This window comes from Tympanuchus pallidicinctus, unplaced genomic scaffold (assembly GCF_026119805.1).
Source record: "Tympanuchus pallidicinctus isolate F22 unplaced genomic scaffold, pur_lepc_1.0 scaffold17, whole genome shotgun sequence".
Taxonomy (NCBI): domain Eukaryota; kingdom Metazoa; phylum Chordata; class Aves; order Galliformes; family Phasianidae; genus Tympanuchus; species Tympanuchus pallidicinctus.
Window position 1 is genome coordinate 5,530,082 of NW_026294690.1, and position 18,506 is coordinate 5,548,587.

General features: G+C 42.4%; 1 protein-coding gene across 5 annotated transcripts in view; it reads left to right on the forward strand.

Moving 5' to 3' along the window:
- Nucleotides 1–18,506, forward strand: part of FBLN2 (fibulin 2) — a 104,744-nt gene that overhangs the window by 15,460 nt on the left and 70,778 nt on the right. Inside the window, exon 1 of one of the 5 annotated variants that reach the window (XM_052679272.1) lies at nucleotides 3,930–4,121. The exons of 3 other annotated variants lie outside the window; for them this stretch is intronic. The gene's annotated coding sequence lies outside the window, so the exon portion shown is untranslated. Of the gene's footprint in view, nucleotides 1–3,929; nucleotides 4,122–13,139; nucleotides 13,386–18,506 lie in introns of those variants that run through there. One more of the 5 variants, XM_052679274.1, reaches the window with a different exon arrangement.

Sequence of the window (18,506 nt, forward strand, 5' to 3'; positions counted from 1 at the left end):
CAAGGTGAGCTAGTAATCAAAAAGGATATTTACTGGTAGATTTATGTTTACAAAAAGCTATCCTCATGTACAGTACAGTAGAAAATATAAGTTAGCAGTTTATCATGAAGCTGAAGCATACCTCCAGACTAGACAGTGTCACAGTGAATTATATTTCCTGGTTTGGCTGCTGTGATCTAAGGTTGACTCTGAGGCTGGAAATGCCTTTTTTTTTCCTTGCTTGAGCACTACTGGCTACTGTGATGTCCTAATGTGCAGCTAAGGGTTCCAGGTGCTGCTAAGTGGGATACATCTCTGCATTGGAAAAAAACACTCAAACAGGCAGCAAAGTGTGTGTCAGGCAAGCATGTGTGTGTTTTAAATAAACCAGTCTCCACTGGGTTTAAAATGAAATGTTTCCATTTCTTTTTAAGCCTGCTTTTCTAAAACTCATTTGAAGAGACTAAATAACATCTGCCATCAGTGACTTCCTTGGGCCCTCGCCCTGCGAGCACAAAGCCTCTGACATTTGGGTTGCCATCAGGATGGGATGCAGGGTTGGGTGTTCCTGACAAGCACCTGGGCGGCAGCGTTTGTGTAACAATGCTTACTAACTTTTTCTAGCTGGTTTTCAATGAGATATTTCCTGATGTGCAAATGAGGTATGTCTTGTTTTTTCAAATAAGCAAAAACTAATTTAAAATGCTTTTTTTTTTTTTTTTTTTTCAAATCATGTCCTGTTCTTACTCTTTAATGAGCGTGGATTTTAAGTTGCAGAGTGGCTGTAGTCCTTCTGACCTGCTTCCCCTCCCCTCCTTAACTGACACTGATATTAGAACTATGGGAAAACTTACAGTGCTGGCAAAAGGGGTGGAAAATCAAACGTTAAATGTTTTGCTTGAACATTTTGTGGTTTCTCCTGAAATTCTTTGTCTGAAACAAAGGATGTTCTTTGTTCTTATCTGGGGGGGTGGGAGGGGAAATGGATTTTATTTCAAAAAAATCTGCAGTGTCATTGTGGATCACTAGGGTTTCTACAGAAATGGCACGAGTTCTCCACAGTGTTGTGATGGTTGTTTTGGTTTCTTTTTTGTACCTGAAACAGAGAAGGTCATTTACAAGCTGTCCAGAAAGTTGCCTGATGTGATGATGAAAAATTGCTTGTTGGCAGGTTCTTATAAATGCACTCGGAATCAAAATGTTAGTGATTTGGAAAAATCTTGAAATACTGTAATTTCACATGACCCCCTCTTGGAAGCTTCTACGTTTTGCATTCTTTGCTCCAGCACAATTCCCACTGAAGAAATGCTTTAAAAAAAAAAAAAAAAAAAAAGATTACGGCTTGTTTTAAAAATGTCTTTCCTTGTGTCTTTAGTACTGCATTAAGTTATGTTTATATGTCTTAGTCTTATCCTGATTTATATGATCAGAACTAAGCTTTCTTGGATTTGTCTGGAGTCTGAAAAGATAGGAGCTGGGCCACCAGATGCCAGTGATACCCCATGGGCTTGCAGGCTGTGGTTGTGCTGTGCTGCTCAGGGTTGTGCTATCCTTTCCCCTGCCCCATACCCTTTCCCTGACCCTGCCCTCCACCTACAGACATGAGGAGCAGTGATGGGCGCAAGGACTGGTGTGAGTAGGCAGCTGGAGCTGCAGCTGGAAGGGGATGTCTGCAGTCTGGGGTGCAGGAAGAGTAAAGGCCTGGGAGGAAGCAGCAGTAGCAGCAGGGGCATAGGAGTGACCCACACATTGCACTTAGTGTCTGCACATTGCTGAGAACAGGCATCAGGGCTTGAAGGCACTCTGAGGCAGAAGAAAAATGGTGGCCTAGTGATAGTGTGGGTGCAAGGACCTTTTAGTGATGTATCTACAGCCTCTTCAGTCAGACATGGTTAACAACACAAGACAGCATCATGGTAAAGTAGGTGCTAGTTGTCAATTGGAGAGCATCCTTCTGTTATTTCAGAATTACTGAGACACTTAATTGCCTGTTCATTAACTGCCTCAGACAAAAATAAGATTTGATTAATTGTCATTTCAGCAAATTAGAACCTGTTGTACAGACAAATGGAATAAAGCAGCCAAGAGCTGGCTTTCTGCAGCTAGCTGTGACCTGCCCTACCTGCACAGCGCTCAGCACCCATCGCTGACCCTGGGTCCTTGGGCTGTATGGAAACTGGAGGGGCCACTGGCATCAGTCCAGACTGTTCATGGAGTGAGGACCAGAGAGTGCTGCCCATGGCACAGTGGAGATTACAGTGCTTGGCAGAGCTACATGTGAACACAAATGCAGACAGATGGCAAAGGAGAGTGTGTTGGCCCTAATTCCTAACCTTTGAGATCACTTCCTTTTTGTTGTTGTTGTTGGTTTTATTTCTGTAAGCAATAGTCATTGCAACTGATTAAGATCAAATTTCCAAGCTGATTGAGATCTTGAATACATTATTGAAGACCGTATGTTTTTCTCTAAAATAGTCCAATATAGTATGTTATTTTTAACTTATATACATTCTGATTTTAAATATAACTGATTTTAGTTATGTTATTCAACAGGGAAGATGGAATTTGCACCTTTGCTATAGAATAAAGTGGTTTATCTAATAGTCAATAGAAGAAAGGGAAACTGCAGATTCATTATAGGAGCACTGAAAATCCCACACAAGGTATTTGCAGGTGTTAGTCACAAGGCTGAACATTTAAAAAGCAGATTCCTTGCCTGATATTGTTTGGCATTCTTCTGGCCAAAAGTTGAAGTTCCCTGAAAGCTTTTCTTCTTTTGAGCCATCTTTCTGTCTCAGATCCTTCCTTTTCCAAGATCCCCAATTGTTGCTTCCCTTTAATGTTTTCTAAGAGCTTTCTCACCTGTTTGAATGCAGCTACAGCTTCTCCCTCCATCTGCTGAGGCTTGGCCAAGAAAGTCAGTAGAAACCTCTCCTTTCTTTGGCAAGCCCTTGCCTAGTGAGGCTGGATGCTCTTTCAACCTCCCAGTGTAATTTGATTTAGAAATGTTTGAAACTTTGACAGTGTTGACATTGGGATTACATAGAATTTTCTTTCAAGAAAGTTGGGGATTAGCACAGCCATTAACTGCTTGTGCTTCATGCTTTTCAAGATCTAAACACTGAAGGAAAATCTACACCAGATTGGTGTCTTTGTAAACCACCTGGGTTTTAGGACCTGACAGTGTTGTTGGGTGTGGACGAGTGGGAGCGATGAGACTCAAAGAGTCTCTACCTCCTCTGAACCTCAGCACTGTACGTGTTTGTCAGTTTCACCACTGGTTTAACTCTTCTCAGTGCAGAATTTGGGAAGAAGAGAGATTTCATCCTTTGCAGTGCAGGTTTGAAGGTGATAATGACTGTGAACAGGGAACAAAAATAGATCAATAAAAATAGAAGAACGCTGATGAGAGAATTAATAGAAGAAAGTTTTGAGGGTGGTTTTATTTTTGTGTGTGTGTTTGTGATGGAAAGCTTTCTTCTATTAACAGAAGAAACTGACATGGCTTCTTATTTAGTTGGTGGCCACGCTGGAGTGGAGTGGTTGGGGTCTTGCAGTATGCCCTATTTAGTGCCCTCACTGCCAGAGGTCCCAGACCTGAGCTTCACTGGGGCTCGCTGGACCTCACCAGGCTCTCCGTGCAGTGCTTTGTGTTGGCTGTGGGGTTGGCAGTGGACAAAGCACTGCGGTGGTGGTCTTGGGCAGGGAGCTGGTTCCTTCGGGTAGGGGCTGTGCCACCACTGCGCGCTGCACCCTGGGGAAAGGGAGCCGTGGTCCTCAGCAGCCAGGCAAGTCCCTGTCCCAGGGACTGGTGTTTGGAAACGAGCTGCTTATCAGCCCCATCTGGGTGGAGGAGGCAGCCCTGTGTGCTCCGGCCATACCTGGGTCAGGCGGTCACACGGCTTTGAAATGCGAAGCAGCTTCCTTAGCATTGCAGGGGGTAAAACGTGAATTGACCATATCATAGGCACATGGTACTTCCCTGCTCAGATTACACTACAAAATCTGGGCAGTTCCTAAGATAGAGCTGGAAAAGGGGATTTGGGAGTGTGAGCAGCACTTGGAGCAGAGCACAGCTGACATGGCTGGGAACAAAAGGTGATAGGAAAACTCTCTGCATCTACAGTGCTGCGCATCCACAGGTCAGCAGAAATTTTTCCTAACTGGATGTTTGTTGCAGATTTGTTGGGAGAAGCATGAGATAACTTTGTCTGAGTGCTGGCTTTGCTTTATGCCTTACGTTCTGCTAGTTGCAAAGATTGTGTCTGGCTGTTTACTCTCTGATTTCATACTTTGTTTTCCAGATTTACTTTCTATCTGCTCATCAGACTCTAAAACTCTTGATTAATACCTTCATTTAACTGAGTTTAAAGATTTAAGTAGGTAGAGGCGGGTTTGCTTTGTTAGCTAAGGCTGCTAAAGCTGTGCCTATTCTGCTCAGGGACAAAGCTTTTTACAGTACGTTTTTCTGCAAAATTCTCTATAAGCACCACATGTGTGTTAGTGCTATTAGTCACATCTTCACAGGCTTTTCTTGCCTCTCCTCAGAAGGGAGCTTCTTACAAAAACAGTTATTTTTAATGTTGCTTCTGGCCTTTTGACTGTGAATTCAGAGAGCATTTTACCTCACATACTGAAGCGAAAGTTCGGTTTGTTTTTGTTAATGTAAGTCAAGAAATAGCAGTGATTCGGTGTGACAGGCTGAATGTGAGCCATATGAGCTGAGCTGCACAAGCATAAAGGATGATTGTGCTGCAAAATATCTCCAAGTAATTCAAATTTTTGACACACTTACCACTACTCAAGTTGCATTTCCCCCTTCCCACCACTTCTGCCCTTCCCCCGCCGTCAGGGATCTGATGGGATAGAAATATATATGCATTGTCTCTGGAAATGGTGAGGCTTGGTTTAAAAGTGCTTTCTTTCTGTGAATTTGATTATAGCACAGTGAGAACTTCAGAAAGGGATGGCAATAATTCTATATGCTTACTTACAGAGTCTTAACTAATGACTCTGCAGGCGAATAGCTCGAGCTTTAGCTGCTAACTTTTACCATTTAGAGTGTGTAAGGGTCACTGATTGCTCCGTTTGGCTAACATGTTTTGAAACACACTGACAGATCGTAGCTTTGTGGTTTAAGAAGGGCAACTTGTGCCTTGAGCCGGGGGAGCAGAGCTGGCACTCAGCTCCTGGCGTGGGACGAGGGTTGCATGCTCAGGAGGATGCCGTGTCCCCAGGAACCCGCAGCACTGGGCAGCGTGCCACTGAGCCCCTCTTGGGTGGAGGACCTCGTAGGGCCGTTTTTTTCCAATTAGGCACCATTGATTTCTTTTGCGTGTTTTATTTTCTTGGTTATCAACTTGTATTTAATCTGTCATTTCTCTGTATGGATGGCAAAATGATGCATATTCGTAACAGGATTTTACGTCCAGCCCTTCTATTGATTAAAATTCTGCATCTCTTAGCATTTGGATGTAGATAGGAATAAGAAATAATGGTTCATTTTTGAGTGGTGTTTCTTACAAATAAATGAAAAGATGTATGTATGTGTTTGTAAGTGTTTCATATTAGTGCAACACCTACAAAGTAAGACATATTTTACAAACTCTTAAACTCAAGGATTGAATTCTGTTCTCTTGGGGAGTTCATCTTGCACGTGGAACAGACATATCCCAGGGTAAATGAGAACAGAATGTGGGTTTTCAGTGAAGTTGTTCTAACCCATTGGACCAGCACAAACCCCCTGGAGTCATTAGAAAGGACCCCGCTGACCCTGATGAAAGTGGAGATAAAGTCAAGAATTAAGGTGGTCTAGGCTGTGACATGCTTTTGCTGCTTGATGTTGTGTGCAGTGTTTTTAAAGAACCAAACACAAAGCAATATATTGGACATTATTTTTAGGGCAAAATCCCAGATAAATAAATATCTGTCATCAGGTTCTAAATGATTCCTTGCTTCACTTTAGCAATGAGCTATCCATTATATAGTCTTAATTTATGGAATGTTAAACAGTTTCTGGCATTTCTCTGCCCCTGCAGGAAGAACAGATGGTACACTGAATGAGTTTTGCTATGGGATAAAATGTTTCAGGTCTTCAATGGATCGTATCCATCTGTAAGAAAGGAATAACATTTGTGTAAAATAAACAGGGTACCGTCAAACATCTTGAAATTCTCTGATGAATGAAAAAAAAGTGTGTGTAATCTAAAGTGGTAGTGTGCATTGGGAGGTAACATGGAGAACTACTGCTTAATGTTAGTTTAAAGGTGAACATTTTCTTCACTTAAATATCCCAACTGGGAAATCATATATGTGAGGATCTGGAAGGCAGTGGTAAGAATGGAACATGGGCAATATATACTGACAGTAGTCTCTTTATAAAAAGAACATTACGCTTACAATCAAACAGATTAGCTATGTCTTCTCATCTTGTCTCCATGCAATAAAGTTCTGTCTTATTTGATTTATAGAACTTTGGCTGTTCTCAGAGAAAACTGTTGAAGTGATGGAAAAATGGAATCCTGACAGTCTTTATCATATTGGTGTATAATTGGTGTATAGCTATCCCAGTAGAACCGAGTAGAACATCTCCATTGTGATTCACATCTTGCACCTCCTGCAAAAGTGTGTCCTAAAGCCAAACACTGGAATGCTAACACTGCAAGAAGTTTCATCTGCTATTCTCCTAAGTGTCCAGAATCTCTTAGGGATGATGAACCTCCATCATTTTTTCATAGCTTGAGTGCAGTTCTACCAGCTAGCATTTGGGGGAATTATTCCTTTCTCCTTATTGGCCTACATACTTCTGCTGTTCGGGTTTGGTGAGAATTTCTCCTTCTAACAATTCTGTAAAATTTGGTCATATTCTTTGTAAAGTTTTCCTTTGCAGATTGAAAAATCATGTGTTCTTCAGCCTTATCTACGTGAAAATAAGGGAATTAATCACCAAATGTCCCCATAAGGGGTGTAAAGACAAGATCGCATCTGCGGGGGGATCAGTACCATTCTAAAATGGATAGTCGGTAATATTAATTGCTCTCTAGAGTTCTGCTCATGTCTCTACAGACTGGAAGAAGAAGCTTCATCAGTGAAGTAACTTCTATAAAACTGAAGTTAAACTAAAGCATTGATCTGTAGAGGCTTTAGATTCATGGACCCATCTGGCTTTGTGCTTTTTGTAGCTAAGACGGTATCATCGACCCATGTTTAAAAATGATTCTGCCAAAGTTGTAGCACTCTTACAGCGATTGGCTATCAGATGAAAATCCTCCCTCTCCCAGCCTCCCCAGGCAGTCAGATGGTTGTGAACGTCTGACTGAGCTGCCAAAGCGTTTAAAATCGTTGTGGGGAGTGGCGGGGTCGTGCCGCAGGAAGGCTCTCTGCAGGTGCCGTTTCTGCCGGATGGCTGCGCGTTACCGCAGGCTCAGAGCCGGCGTCCGTGGAACTCTAGCAGAGGAATTTGAGGGAAGGCTGGACAGCTGGAATACCTCTCCTCGCACTGTGAAGAATCCTAATCACTTGGGTTAACATTAAAAAAAGAATTTTTTTTTTTCCTTTTAACCAAGTGTCCTGTGATTTTGGGAGACTTTATTTTGTCTTGTATGTACTAGCAACTTTTCTATCTTAATTCCTCTTGCCAGTCTTGTTCTGGCCTGTGCATAATGAGCATGGAGCAGGGATGTGGTTATCTTCTCATTCTTCTTCCCTTCTGTTAATAGTTTCTTTCCCCATACACAAATCATATTAGAGTTGCAGTTGGAAAATAAAATACTTTCCTCCCATCACAGGAGAAACACTGACCAAAGTACGCGTACGTATCTTAATGTACCAAGAACAAAAACAGCAACAAAAATGTTGTCAAAGGAAAAGAAGTATTCCTGTTATTTCAATCATATGCACATCTACCAAGTAATATATGAAAAAAAATAATCAGTTTGCATTTTGTGTTAGTGAGAGTTAGCTGAACGCACGTGATTTAATGCAAAAATAGAACTTTGAGCAGTGGATTGCTCTGGATTCTCTCTCCATCTTAGGAGGAATGTCTGGGTGCTGTCTGACATGAAAATCAAATCAGCAGTGTTTTAATTTTCCAAAAATTCTATGCAAGAAGATGGGTATATGTTACTTCTTATTTTATGTAGAAGTATTTGACTTCCTTGCATAAATATTATAGTAAGTCCGCTTGGTTCTTTCAGTGATAAGACCTGTTTTAAAATTTTTAGTTTTGAATACCCTACCTTTAGTTGCAAGTTATGATAGGCTTACTTGTATTTGTTGATGATAAATATTCAGGTGTATGGGTAGCTTACTTGCACAGCAATCTATACTAACTTCCTGCGGTAATGGAAAATGTAATTCATAACTTACAAAGTAAACAACACTTGCTCTTCTAATATTGTTCTGGTCTGTAGGGTAAATAGTGTACAGAACCACAAATCACTGTGATCAAAAGAACTAAATAGGTGCATCCAGGGGCACAAATTGACTAAAAGTGTTTAGATGAAGAACGAATTATCTGTGATGACTGAGTATGTCTGCATGAAATTCTGTACAGTCTGCTGAAAAAAGCACTGCTCTTCTCTCCAAGAAAGTATCCTTACATGTGAGGGGAGTACAGTAAGTATGCGTATTTATTTGTGTGTGTGTGTTTGCATGTTGTCACCTTTCAAACTGAGATAATACTTAGATATTCTACTTACATGAGTTTCAAAGTACATTGCTTTAATTTTATGGCAGCCCCTGAAAAGCTTTAACTCTGTGTCAGGTTGGTTGTCAGTGAGTTTTAATGAGGCTATTTCATCTAGAACACCTCTAGATCTTAATCTTCAGTGAATGAGGCAGTATTACTGGCCGTGGTGCCTCCCAGAGGATTAACATGGCTCAGGGCATTGCCCACCCAGGTCTCCTCTGGCAGGGTGCTCGTTCGCTGTGTCTGTAGGAAGTAGACATGTACTGGGCAACATCCAGTTTGTTTCCCATCACTGTGTGCTGCAGAAGATACCATAAGAGGTCTCAAGCATTGTCTGTGAGTTGGGTGCCTGGGCCCCAAACCTGCTTGTCGTGTCACCTCGAGGATTTGTTGCCCTCTGAGAAGCAAAACTTCCCTCCCTCCTGCTCAGCCCATGTATCTGTGGTTTACTTTCCAAAACCAAGAATCATGCAGCAGTCCTCAAGTTCTCTTACTCAACTCTTCACAGTCTTAGAGGATCAGCAAAGAATAAACACAGGGTTGAAGATGGGTGATATTGTGAGAGTAACTTCTATTAGTTATGCATGGCTTTGTTGTTGTCTGAATGAAGGACTCCAAGATGACATAACGAGTGGGCATCTTTTCACATCTTGATATCCAACAAAACAAATTAATTTCATTATCTTCTATGGAAAGTTTGCACAGGAACGGTTTTGATGGATTACATCTGTGGCTGCCGACTGATTAGCAGCATGATAGATGTAGGCTTCATTTGCAGGGATTTGCTTTCATTCATGAGGAAAAATGGAAGGTTTCTTTCAAGCACATTTTTTGCATTAAAACTTTGAAAAGTACTCAACAAATGGTAGACTTTGATTTCCGTTTGCTTAATGCCTGTGGTAATTAACATTTCTGTGAGAACATTTTAACCAAATGTTCTAGTTTTTCCTACATTACAATGATTTTTTTTTCTCTAGCAAAAGAATTTAATTGGTGTGTATATAATAACTGATTTGGGATTTGTTTTGTCACCATATGATAGGAAACTGTTGCTGAAGGATTGATCATTGTTTCTTTTTCTGGACTTTATTAATTTTATGATAGGCAATGTGGCTCGTGGTACATGCATTCACCACAGATGTGCTCTGTCTGCAGTCCGTCGTCTCATATGTGGGTGGAGAGATGGTATGTTTGTGAGTGCTGAAATAAACCCCATTTATCTTTGTCATACCAAAGGATACGTGCAATGTGCTGTGTCGTGGAGCTTGTAGTTCATGCTGGGCTCGCTCCTGGTAAGCCTTGGACACAGAAGTGATGGTGAGGGCAACTGTTTTTTCTCGTGTTGCTTATTCTCATCCCTTCTCTGTTCTGAATAGAGTGCAGCAAACTCTCAGGATCAATGTCAGGAGCAGAACTAGCAAATCTGGGGTGATTCCAGCTGTAAGAATGTGCTCAGGGCTGTTCCAGGGTTGTGAAGATGTGGGAAATGAAGAATTCTGGGAAAATTTGCTGTAATCTCAATGACTCGAGACAAAGACATTTCCTTGAAATGTGAGGTGAAGAGGACAGCAGCCTTCAAGAGCAATGCCTCTAAAACCCGACAAAGATCTCAAACTGTGTGCTTTCAATGAGTAAATTTGAGCTAGCTTTTCGTCCGCTCCCTATCCCAGTTTTTCTCCCACAGCATTTATCCAGAGTAAGAGGGCAAATATTGCCCTCTCTGTATGGAACAAAGTCGGTGATGGCCTCCTGTGCTGTCCTTATGTGTTATTAATTTAAGAGCTGGAGCACAGGCAGAACAGTGGGTGTGCAGAAGTTCACCTTGTGTCCTGTGAGGCTCAGCTAGGTGCGTGCTGCAGCTGGGAGAGCAGGAGTATTTTCTCAGCTGTGAAGCTGAATGTAGCTAATGAAAGGAGTTGGTTTGTTGCTACAGTTGTTACTGAAAGCCTGTTTGCTCCCTTGAGGGACAGATTTGGATCCCGTTGAGTCACAAAGGGAAAAGGTTTGATCCCAGGCCTTTCTGGGGGACTTCAGTACAATGTAAAAAATCATTGTGCATTTTGTCTGGAAGATGTCATGCATGGCCTTCTCCTAGGAAAATCCTGATTGCAGACAGCAACTGTGTGTGTTATGGACCAAAAAATGCATGTTGACAGAACTCTGTATAGAAGATGTGGAGAAACTGTGAACCCCAAATAGTAGGAGACTATGAAATGTTCACTCTACAGTCAGGGTTATTTTCAACTCAGCAGATAGGGTTTCACTATTAATCATGTCAGTGACAAGACCAAGACACGTACTGAAAAATTATTTACTACAAAATTATAGTATTAGCATTTTGTTTTGACATTCATTTGAAATTAATTTGCAGATGAAGTAAACCCCTCTGTGTTACTCTGGAGAGCTTCAAACCAAATTCTTCAGTTCTGAAGTTAAAGTTCAGGCTGGTGAGAGGTCCTGCCTTATAGATAAAGTACGGAAAATAGTGTTGCCATTCCCTTCACTCTTCTCTCAATGAGAACAGTTGTTAATTATTTCCAAATTGGTACATGTGAAAAAACACTGCTGTTGGTTAAATAGTAGGTTTTCTTTTGACTAATTTATGTTTTAGGGTGGGGAAACATTTTGGCTGTTCCAGATAAAAGGTCTGTACTGACTCTCACTGCAAAGGCTTGTGACGTTCAAAGTGCTGGCCGGGCTCCCACAGAGCAGAAGACTGGATTAAGGAAACAAACCCAAAGCTTGAATCCGTTCTGTAAAGAAAGTTCTAAATATCATCACATGCTACTGTTGGATACGGTGAAAGGGGATGGAGATATGTGTGAAAACAAGGTATTCAGATTTTGCATGTTACTGTCATTGAGACTGCAGCTGGGTTTTCCCCGGGCATGGAAAGGGCTGCCCAGGGAGGTGGTAGAGATGCCATCCCCACAGGTGTTTAAAAAATATGTAGATCTGGCACTGAGTGACATTGGCATGGTGGGGATGGGTTGGCTTTTGGACTCGATGATCTTGGTGGTCTTTTCCAGCCATAATATATCTATGATTCCTTAGTAACAGTGAGCAGCTGCCCTGAAAATGTGTGAGTGCTGGTGAGCAGAGAGAAGAGGCAGAGGGCTGGATTAACCTGGAGAAAGTCAGGGAAGTGAAGAAGTGTATCTCATGACCTGAAAGGATTATTTTTGAGGAGTCAGATTATGAGACCAAACACAGGCACAAGATCTGCTTTGGTTACTTATTCCTTCCATCAGAATGTCCTCCATAATGGACATAATTTACTGTGAAAACTAGGGACTTTTTCTCCTGAGTGAAAACTGAAGAGTATCACTCGCTAGGTAAATGTTAAAAATTTCTTTCCTCCTTTCATCAAAGCAGCTGCCAGTAGTTACAGTGCTAACCTGAGCCTGGAGCACTGAGGCAGTGCTGGTGATGCTCCAGTGGCAGAGCTGTGTCTCCATGTGCGTCTGCTCCTGGTGGTGGGGAACCCAGGGACACACTCTGCCTGAGTGCTGCCAGAAGAGCTCTCCCTGTGCTAATTAGTTCATAACTTATGAGCTTTGACACGTTTTTGTTGGCTGCGCCTTGGGAAATGTTTTTGAATGGCTGTTGTTGGCTCTGCTTTAATCTGTTCCCAGATTTTTTTGGCTGCTATGGAAATACGTGGATTATTTAATTGTGTTCTGGAGGTTCATATACAGTCAGCTGAAACTTGGTGATGTTAAAGTAATAATTAAAAAAAAAAAAGTATATTGATATTAAACACCTTTTCACTAAAAGTAAATACTTAGGCTGCTGCAGAGCTGCATGGCCCTGGTCTGGCTGCAAGTGCATGCTGATCCTCCTGTACACAGACATGGCATTTACATTGTCCTGAAGGAAACCAAATCTTCACTGGACTGACAGAGACTCGATCTCTTGTGCTTTAGGAAGCCCTGCAGCCCCACAATGGGGAAATAGGTTTAAAAAAATGGTGGATAGGGCTGGCTTAAAAGCCTGCTTGTCTCTGCCTGTCTGCACTGCTCCAGGACCCATGATCCTCTCCTCCGTGTGGCGCAGGCTTTCTGCAGCCATAGCAGCACTCCACGTGTTTTGGCTGCTCCAGCCCCCCGTCCACACACAGCCCCTTTGCTGAGCAATCCATTGCCAGTGTGTCAGAGCTGGGACGAGGACCAGCTCCTCCACGTGTGCTGGGCGGGATGCTGTTGCCGTTCCCCTCCTTTCCCCCATGTGAGTCGTTTCTCTATCACTCCATGCAGCTGCCATCCTCCCACTGAGTCACTTTGGATCTACTGCAGTGGTGACTCCCAATGACATAGAATTTTGCTGTTCAGTGAGCCAAATACCTGCCCTGTTGTTTTGGGCTGGGCTGGAGCAAGGGGGAGCATTGAAGCACTACACCCAAGACATGACTCTCCCTTCCACAGCTTTGTCCCGTCATTCACTTGGAACAAGGCTGCGTTTAGTCTCCAGTTCTTCAAAAATGGATTTGAAAGCTACACATTCTGGAGGAATATGTCCCAGAGCTGCCTGGTCACTATTCCTAACGCTTGGCTGCTTCAGCTGAAATACCTTGGGCGATACTTTTCCATTACTCTGGCGTGTTGGGTTCCTGTTTGGATTTGAGCACGGGCAGCGTCCTGGAGAGCATCAGGAGCATCTCTGCAGGGCGCCTGTGCTGGGCAGGGAGGTCTTGTCGGAACCGCTCTCAGGAATCCACGTGAGTTATGATTTTGTGCTTCTCACTCCTTGTTTGTCTCACACTTGAGTTCTCTGTTGAATTAAGTAATGATCCTCTGGGCTCCCCAATGTCCATTTTTTTAAGCTTTTCCATGAAAAGAAGGTTTGCAGTAACTTATTTCTTATTGAAAATAAAGCTAAGGAAAACCACCTGCAAAAGCTATGACTCTTGAAAACTGTCTGATTTTGCCAAGAACTGGAGCGTTGACAACTCTGAAGTGACTAAGTATCTTGTACTTTACTTTCAATAAGAAAAGGGCAGCTCCTTCAAATTGAATTTTCACTGGGGTTTATCGTACCTGTCTTTTCACCCAGCCCAGCTGCCCCAAATGAGGAGGTTGGCTCCAGCTCATCTCAGGTTTCATTAATTAGGCAGTAGGGAATGGCTCTGCACACTGTATGTTGCATAAGAGCAGTAAAGGAAATCTTTGCTTTTCATTCATCCATCTGGTGAATAGCACTGCAGTTACCTCTGCTAGCAAGATGGGCTGGGAGCAGCCAGCAGCAATCACTTCCAGTGCCTGGTGAGATCACAAGTTTCCGGATTGAAAGGGTGTGAAAGGAAGGTTTAATCCACGGGCTGGCACAGCCCAACCAGGAGTTACTGGGCTTAGGGTTTTTCTGTTTCTCATACAAGAAAAACCTCTCAAAAATTTCCATTTTTCTCCTGCATTTTAAAGGGATTGTTTTAAAATTGATACTTCCTTCCATTCCCTCCCTTCTTCCACTCGTAGTCTAAGCTATGACTGCAGCCATTTAAGAGCTGCTGGCAGCTGCAGCAGAGCAGCGAGGTCTGGCTGGGGAGAGGTGCTAAATACACAAGCAGAATGCCTTGTTGTGTGTACGATATGAGTGTGCATTTGTGCTTCAGCCTCTACTGTACCTACTGCAATGCTCTTACCAATGTGTTGGGAAGAGGTTCAGCATCAGAGAATGGGCCTGTGTTTGGTCATGGCTTTGTGCAACTTGAGCCAGATTGTACTGGGTTGCACCAGGAGGCCAGGAGAATCCTTGATAGCATTGCTGTCTTGATTTGTGCACAGGTGGTGAGTGCCACTACTGCATTCCCTTTTTGCTATCTAACCATATTAGTGTACGTGTGGGCTTCCTTCTCTATATGCATGAGACCTGATTGTATAGATGGACAGACAAGCAGAGCATCTCACAGCTCTTCCCTGCAGGGACTGTGCTCCCTGTCACAGTGCAGGGCAAGTTGAGCAGTTGTCTGCCATTTTCTGCCTTCATTTGGTTGCATCTGGCCCCGCATGCTGCTCCAAAGGAGAAAATGCATAGCAGAACATTACTGCTGCTTTTACTATTCCAGCAAAGAGCCATTTAGTGAGGGACACAGAGGTAGGATAGAGAGAACAATAATTCTGCATACACTGTTTGTCATAGCTCTGACTGGCTAAATCACAGATGCTTCTTCAAAGCTGGACATCTCATGCAGGTGTTCTCTGCAGTGGACTGAATTTATTCTGCTTATTGCTTTTTGTTTATAAACTTCTGTCTCTTTTTTTTTTTTTTTTTCCCATGAACGTTTGAAAGAATGCTCTTGATCCTGCAGTATCTCTTTCACACATGTACACCTTCTGCATTTGTTCTGCTGTCTCAGGAACAACCTTCACCAGGAAAGATCATGTTCCTGTAAAGGCTTTGAAGCAAAGCACCTCTTGTCACCTCTACTTACTTACAATGAGCCTTATGGTTTAGCACTGAAATGAAACCATCTGGAAAAAAATCTCCCAGTAAAGTACTCCTCATAATTTAAAGATCTTGCACATTTGAAATGTCTGGATGCTGTGTGGAACACATTGGTTTCATCAGCATTTTCAAGTAATACCAAACTAATCAAGTCAACATTCTTCATTTTGACTATATGTTATGACTTTGATTCAAGAAAATCATTTTCTGAGATATTGTTTTGCAGAAATCTCAGTATTTGTAAATTTCTGTTCCCAGACTGAATAAAAGTGCTAGTTGCAGTTCTGGTGGCTGCTGATGTTAGCCTTCAAGGTCATGGTGCACAGGTAGTGGTTTCGTCTGCAGCGTGAGGCATTCTCATTCCCTTTTCCATTAAGACATGTGCTCGCCCTTCACGTTCATCTAAAATCTCACTTCTTTAAAGCTGCTATAAAGTGCTTTGCCTTTCCTAGGTATCGAGTGGAAAGAAGGAGCTGAGGAATCATTGTATGACATTACGATTTCACAGCTCTAGCTTTTGATGCTGTTAGCTAGTAATTAGCTGCTGTTCCCAGAGCCCCTTCCAGCAGCAAGGATCCAGAGGCTGTCCCACATCTGCTGTGTGGGTTGGGCAGGGCTCTCTCGCTCAGGTGGGAGCATTTCCTCAATGGTGCTCAACAGTTGCGTCTGCCTGCTTCACTCCAATTTTTTTCTCTGTGCCTGACATAGAGGCTGTTTCTATGATATGCAAGTTTATGGGTTCGCAGAGGGGAGCCATGGGTGTGGAGAACAGATGGAGAAAGTACAGGGAAAATGCAGTGCTTTAGAGGAATAAAAAGAGATGCTTTTGTTGGAGTCGGAAACAAGAAGTCTCTGATGAAAGAAAATGAGCTTGAGGATAAGGAAAATTGTGATGTTATCAACAGAAAAAGGCTTTGTAGGGATTTGGACCTTATCAGTTTGAGGTTGGTAGCTTGAAAACTGAATATTCAGGGTATCAAACAAGAAAGGATACAAGGTGTCTGAGTGACTGAACAAGGCATTGAGCAGCAAGTATGGAAGGTGGGGAGCAGAGATGGTGCTCATCATGGCCCTGAGCATTCCAGCCCTCTGCGTGAGTGAGAGGAAAGGAAGCAAGGAAATAACAGAAGAAAAACTGGAAGTGCCTGGGCAAACATGCAAACCCTCGGGCAGCAAGGAGGTGGAGGCAGCTGGACCAGATAGGGCAGTCAGGGATGTCCTTCAGGAAAATGGGACTGTATTTGTGAAGTGACGGGAAGAATGCAGAGAGGGAAACAATCTGCTATTCCTAGGTTTATCTTGGTAAATCTTCAGCAGTGCTTGAGCTTCTAGGCAGCCTGGATCAATGACTTTGTGCTTCTTACCTCAAGACAGGAGCTAATTTGGGGTTTCCTAGTTTGGAGTTTCTGTTTTGGACCATGAACAGTTGCTGTTTGGATGTAAAAAGTGGATGTTGTATACAAGCTATGGGCAACCAGTGCCCTACCTGCATGCATGGCCAAATGTGGGGCTGTGACACCCAAAGCACCTGGGAAGAACTGGGATGGGAGAGGAACAGCAGGCAGGGCTGGGCACAGCTGCACCAGCAGTGATCCCACAGGAACAGAACTGACTTCCACGTGCCAAAGCATTAACACCAGGAGGTACCAATGGGAGGGAACTATGACTGAAGGCTGCTGTGGGAACCTTACTGAGGGAGCTTATTTTTAACTGTCCTTCCATTCTTTGTTCCCTGGCTAAAGCAAGGTAATAATTACACACTTTGATTACCCGCAGAAGCTGCTGGAAGTAGGATAAATTATTGATTCCCAGACTGCACCCTGAAAAATTAATTTCAGCACCACCTATTGCAAAATACTCCCTTGGACAAAATATCCTTCTTCTGGGAACAGTTCTGAAAAAGTGAGCTTCTTCCAAGCCATTAGCATACATTCTGAAGCTTTTATTTCTCATTGTTGGTGTCTGTTAGCATGCTGAACTAATATACTCAAATAGTAGTAAAAACCTTTCATTTATAAGAACTGTATCTCTGAACGACGTACTGAAGTAATTCAGATTCCAGGACAGAGCTGTGGAAATTCTCAGCACAGTTTGTCCATATCTTATCAGAACAGGCACGCTTTTCCCACGGCCTGGCTGCTTTCCAGCAGTGCCTAAGCAGACTTGTTGGAAGCCCGGTTTGAATGGGAGAAGTAATCTTTCTGAATGGATTTTCTGGCAGGATTCCTGTTGCGTGTGTGGTTTATTGTTCTTGGTGGTGTGTCTACATTTAACCCACTAGATAAAAGTTTCAGGGTCTTTCTTTTTCTTCTTTTTTTTGGGAGGGGTTCTGGAAAAATAATCAGATTGTAAATTCTATAGAATCTTATACACAAACTTTTTTTTTCTGTTTTATCTACTTTTCCGTGCTAGTAGTATAGCATTTTGAGCATGCTTTTGATGTAAAGGCCAACAGATTATTTCCTTGGACTTTTCCACAGTCAAAGGATTGAATGATTAAATAACAACAACTTTCTTTTCCTCAACCCATTTTAGCAAAGTTTTATCGTGCCAATTCATTTGATTTTTAAATAGCCATTCTATTCACAGTGTAGTAGTTCTGTATAAAGGAACAGTCGTGCTGTCAAAAAGAAAAGAAGGTTCCCACTGGTGGTGCATCCTGAACCGGAGTGAACGCCTGTTGGTTGTGCATTGGTTGTAACTCCAGTGCATGCAATCAATCCCCCATGCACTGCAGGCCTGCTGTGGAACTGAGCCAACCTCTGAGCTGAGGATCCGGCCTCTAATATGTATTGCAGGATAACTAATATGATGTTTAACCACTCGGTAACAGCAGTATACAAAGAAGTTCTATTTTAGCACCGCTGGGGCAAGAAAATAACTGTTAATGCTGAGAACTGAAGTGCAAATGATTGCTAAATGGAGGAAGGAGGCAGAACAAAACTCCTGTTATTTCGAGTTCACATGTGTTAACAGGCAAATTCTCAGGCTGAGTTTTGGCCATGAAAGATCCTTAAGATTTGGATCTTTCTAATTAAAACAAAAAGATTAAATATCTTAAATTTGTATCTACAGAGGAGCAACTGTCCATTTGTTTATTATCTGCCAAAAAAATCTCTCTCATTTTTTTTTCCTAGAAGGAATGACTTAACAAAGGGACACGAAGTATAAGGACCTTATTTTTATTTTAATATGCATATATATTCTGAGCAGATTAAAAATAGAATAGCAAAAGCCTTTTTTCTTTATAAAAAATAGGCATTGGAGTAGCGGGGGGGGGAGCTTGTAACTCCAAACTTAGTGCCTACAATGCTTGGAAGACTTCATGATTAATTTCATACTTAGGTTTCCAGATGTTGGATTTCATCCCAACTTTTAAAGACCTCTAATGTTTAAC